This window comes from Bos mutus, unplaced genomic scaffold (genome assembly GCF_027580195.1).
Source record: "Bos mutus isolate GX-2022 unplaced genomic scaffold, NWIPB_WYAK_1.1 CTG326, whole genome shotgun sequence".
Taxonomy (NCBI): Eukaryota; Metazoa; Chordata; class Mammalia; order Artiodactyla; family Bovidae; genus Bos; species Bos mutus.
In genome coordinates this window covers 29662-35375 of record NW_027219816.1, presented here as the reverse complement: position 1 = coordinate 35375, position 5714 = coordinate 29662, and positions in this window count along the sequence as shown.

Below are 5714 nucleotides of genomic sequence, written 5' to 3'. Positions count from 1 at the left end.
TCATTCCTGTTACTCATTAGTGCTCATAAGAAGATTGAAAATGCCTAGAGTATGATCAGGAATGATATTTTTCAATACCACAAGTTCAAGTTTTGTAACCTCATTTGAGGTTACATTCATTTGCAGTTTCTGGTAGCATGGGGCAACTGCTGCAAATGATGTGCAATCTTTTTTCAGATAATAAGGTACCTCTCACCAATCTATGTATTTGAAAAATCAATATGAATATGGACACAAAATGCCAGAGATCCTAATACAATCCAAATTCCCTACTTTGACACATTATCTTCTGCCAGAAATGCTGTAACCCTGCTTAACTTATTCTTAAAATTTTACTCCTCCCTTCCAATTTCTACCCCTTCCAATCATACAATTTCTATACTTTCCAATCATATAATTATCTTTATAAAAGCAAGAATAATCTTTTTTTTAATTTAAACCTGACCTTATTATTCACCTACATTAAAACCTATCAGTTTTACAATTTACTAGAAAAAAATTCAAACATTTATTGTGACCTAAATTATCTGATTTTACTGATTTTATTTTCAGATTTTCAATGTATCCTGGTATAAGCTAGTAAGACAAGACAAATAATGTGAACCTGATTGTGAAATGTATTGAAAATGAAGCTAAAGATACTTCAGTTATTCTAAAAACCAAAGCTTAGATTGCATGAATTAATAAATCAAAAATTTGGAATCATGACACAGCGACCACTAAGGATAACAGTCAATCACTGTGGTAATGACCCAGGGAAGCCTAGACCTAAGAAAGGAAAAGAGGGGGTGTTTAGGATGGCAAAGTATTACATAAATTGCCAAATACTTCAATGTGGAACCTTGAATAAGAAAACTAGAGGATGAATAGAATGCTTGTGATCTAAAATAGTTGTTTTTTTGAAATGTAATTTTACAATTTAAGATCAAGCATATAACCAGTGAGGCATTAGACTTCAGCAGAAATACAGGAGCTGGTATAACTTGGAAAATTTGTTTGGGCTGATAGTTGATATGTTTGCCAAGAGAGACAATGGAGACACTGACAATTGTAGACAAAACATTAAACATTGTAAACATGGAGAAGACCAAAAAAAAAAAGAGGCATGGTGGGGACAGGGGAAACACAGAAGCAATATTCTGTAGCTCAGTGTCTGAGGGGAAAAAAAGCTAGAATCTCAAAATAGAGGATTGTCCACAGTGTATAAGGATGGAGGTTGATTGAGGAACATATTAGGAATTTTTCTTACAACCTTTAACAAATAATTTTGAAATAAATGAAAAAAATATAGTATACCTATCAAGGTAGACATTTTCTTAAGTACCTGTAAGAATAAACACAAGAAATGTGTCCCAGACTTAAATATTAACTTGCCTGAATGTTTTATAAATGTCTCATAAGAACCTAAACTTAATATGTTCAAAATATCACTTTGATCACTTCATTTTAAATCATATCTTTTAATATTTGAAAAATGTCATGGCCAATGGCCTAACTGTGAAAAGATCACAAAAGTCTTTCCTATTCCTTCAGTTCAGTCATTCAGTCGTGTCTGACTCTTTCTGATCCATGGACTGCAGCATGCCAGGCCTCCCTGTCCATCACCAACTCCTGGAGTTTACCAAAACTCATGTGCATTGAGTGATGCCATCCAACGATCTCATCCTCTGTCGTCCCCTACTCCTCCTGCCTTGAATCTTTCCCAGCATCAGGGTCTTTTCCAATGAGTCAATTCTTCCCATCGGGTGGCTGAAGTATTGGAGCTTCAGTTTCAACACCAGTCCTTCCAATGAATATTCAGGACTGATTTCCTTTAGGATGGACTGGTTGGATATCCTTGCAGTACAAGGAACCCTCAAGCATCTTCAACAACACAGTTCAAAAGCATCAATTCATCGGCACTCAGCTTTTTTTATACTCCAACTCTCATATCCATGCATGACTACTGGAAAAACTGTAACCTTGACTAGATGGACTTTTGTTGGCAAAATAATGTCTCTGCTTTTTAATATGCTGTCTAGGTTGGTCATAACTTTCTTTCCAAGGAGTAAGAGTCTTTTAATTTCATGGCTGCTATCACCATCTGCAGTGACTTTGAAGCTCAAAAAAAAAGTCAGTCACTAATTCTACTGTTTCCCCATCTATTTGCCACTGGAATGCAAAAGTAGAAAGTCAAGAAACACCTGGGATAACAGGAAAATTTGGCCTTGGAATACGGAATGAAGCAAGGAAAATGCTAATTGAGTTTTGCCAAGAAAACGCACTGGTCATAGCAAACACCCTCTTCCAACAATGCAAGAGATGACTTTACACATGGACATCACCAGATGGTCAACACCAAAATCAGATTGATTATATTCTTTGCAGCCAAAATGGAGAAGCTCTATACAGTCAGCAAAAACAAGACTGGGAGCTGACTGGGGCTCAGATCATGAACTCCTCATTGCCAAACTCAGACTTAAATTGAAGAAAGTAGGGAAAACACTAGACCATTCAGGTATGGCTTAAATCAAATTCCCTATGATTTTACAGTGGAAAGTGAGAAATAGATTTAAGGGGCTAGATCTGATTGATAGAGTGACTGATGAACTATGGACAGAGGTTTGTGACATTTTACAGGAGACAGAGAACAAGACCATAGCCACGGAAAAGAAATGCAAAAAAAGCAAAATGGCTGTCTGGGGAGGCCTTACAAATAGCTGTGAAAGAAGAGAAGCGAAAAACAAAGGAGAAAAGGAAAGATATAAGCATCTGAATGCAGAGTTCCAAAGAATAACAAGGAGAGAAAAGAAAGTCTTCCTCGGAGATCAATGCAAAGAAATAGAGGAAAACAACAGAATGGGAAAGACTAGAGATCTCTTCAAGAAAATCAGAGATTCCAAGGGAACATTTCATGCAAAGATGGGCTCGGTAAAGGACAGAAATGGTATGGACCTAAAAAAAGCAGAAGATATTAAGAAAAAGTAGCAAGAATACACAGAAGAATTGTACAAAAAAGATCTTCACAACCCAGATAATCACGATGGTGTGACCACACTCACCTAGAGCCAGACATTCTGGAATATGAAGTCAAGTGGGCCTTAGAAAGCATCACTACGAACAAAGCTAGTGGAAGTGATGGAATTCCAGTTGAGCTATTTCAAATCCTGAAAGATGATGCTGTGAAAGTGTTACATTCAATATGCCAGCAATTTGGAAAACTCAGCAGTGGCCACAGGACTGGAAAAGGTCAGTTTTCATTCCAATCCCAAAGAAAGGCAATACCAAAGAATGCTCAAACTACCGCACAACTTCACTTATCTCACACACTAGTAAAGTAATGCTCAAAATTCTCCAAGCCAAGCTTCAGCAATATGTGAACCGTGAACTTCCTGATGTTCAAGCTGGTTTTAGGAAAGGCAGAGGAACCAGAGATCAAATTGCCAACTTCTGCTGGATCATGGAAAAAGCAAGAGAGTTCCAGAAAAACATCTGTTTCTGCTTTCTTGACTATGCTAAAGCCTTTGACTGTGTAGATCACAATAAACTGTGGAAAATTCTGAAAAGGATGGGACTACCAGACCACCTGACCTGCCTCTTGAGAAACCTATATGCAGGTGAGGAAACAACAGTTAGAACTGGACATGGAACAACAGACTGGTTCCAAATAGGAAAAGGAGTACGTCAAGGCTGCATATTGTCACCCTGCTTATTTAACTTATATGCAGAGTACATCATGAGGAATGCTGGTCTGGAGGAAGCACAAGCTGGAATCAAGCTTGCTGGGAGAAATATCAATAACCTTGGATATGCAGATGACACCACCCTCATGTCAGAAAGTGAAGAGGAACTAAAAAGCCTCTTGATGAAAGTGAAAGAGGAGAGTGAAAAAGTTGGCTTAAAGCTCAACATTCAGAAAACTACGATCATGGCATCTGGTCCCATCACTTCATGGGAAATAGATGGATAAACAGTGGAAACAGTATCAGACTTTATTTTTAGGGGCTCCAAAATCACTGCAGATGGTGATTGCAACCATAAAATTAAAAGACACTTACTCCTTGGAAGGAAAGTTATGACCAACCCAGATAGCATATTCAAAAGCAGAGACATTATGTTGCCAATCAAGGCTCTAGTCAAGGCTATGGTTTTTACTGTGGTCATGTATGGATGTGAAAGTTGGAGTGTGAAGAAAGCTGAGCACTGAAGAATTGATGCTTTTGAACTGTGGTGTTGGAGAAACTCTTGAGAGTCCCTTGGACTGCAAAGAGATCCAACTAGTCCATTCTAAAGGAGATCAGTCCTAGGTGTTCATTGGAAGGACTGATGCTAAAGCTGAAACTCCAATACTTTGGCCACCTCATGTGAAGAGTTGACTCTTTGGGAACGACTCTGATGCTGTGAGTGATGGGGGCAGGAGGAGAAGGGGATGACAGAGGATGAGATGGTTGGATGGCATCACTGATTCGATGGACATGAGTTTAAGTGAACTCCGGGAGTTGGTGATGGACAGGGAGGCCTGGCTTGCTGTGATTCATGGGGTCACAGAGTCAGGCACAACTGAGAGAATGAACTGAACTGAACCAAACTGATGGGACCATATGCCATGATCTTATTTTTCTGAATGTTGAGCTTTAAGCCAACTTTTTCATTCTCCTCTTTCACTTTATCAAGAGACTCTTTAGTTCTTCTTCACTTTCTGCCATTATGGTGGTGTCATCTGTATGTCTGAGGTTGTTGATATTTCTCCTGGAAATCTTAGTTCCAATTTCATCCAGCCCAGCCTTTATCATGATGTACCCCTCATCTAAGTTAAATAAGCAGAGTGACAATATACAACCTTGATGTACTCCTTTTCCTATGTGGAACCAGTCTATTGTTCCATGTCCAGTTTAACTGTTCCTTTCTGACCTGCATACAGATTTCTCAAGAGGCAGGTAAGATGGTCTGGTATTTGAATTTTCCACAGTTTGTTGTGTTCCACACAGTAAAAGGCTTTGGCATAGGCAATAAAGCAGAAGTAAATATTTTTCTGGAACTCTCTTACTTTTTTGATGATCCAGGGGATGTTGGCAATTTGATCTCTGGTTTCTGTCTTTACTAAAACCAACTTGAACATCTGGAAGTATACGGTTCAGGTACTGTTGAACTTTCTAGCTGCAGCACTGGAATGGCAGCTGCATGGCATGGAGCAGCTGTGAGGACATACTCCACATCCAAGGTCAGAGAAACTCCAGAAAGATGGGGAGAGGTGCAAATTCAGGTTTAGAATCAAACTCCATTACCTCCAGAGATGCTCAGAGGGCTCAAACAAACCTTGTGTGCACCAGGACCCAAAGACCCCACAGAGACTGAGACAGAACTGTGTTTAAGTGTCTCCTGTGGAGGTAAGGGTCAGCAGTGGACTGCTGCAGGGACAGGGACTCTGGGTGCAGCAGATTAAGGTACGGCATAAGCCCTCTTGGAGGAGGTCGCCAGTAACCCTATCAGAGAGCTGCCAGAACTTACACAGGACTGGGAAAAAGACTCATGGTGGGCACAAACAGTTCTGTCCACCAGGACCCAGGAGAAAGGAGTAGTGATCCCACAAGAGACTGACCCAGACTTACCTGTGAGTGTCCAGGAGTCTCCAGCAGAGGCGTGGGTTGGTGGTGGCCAGCTGCAGGATGGGGGCACTGAGTGTAGCAGTGTCTGCATGGGATCTTTTGAAGGAGGTCACCATTATCTTCATTACC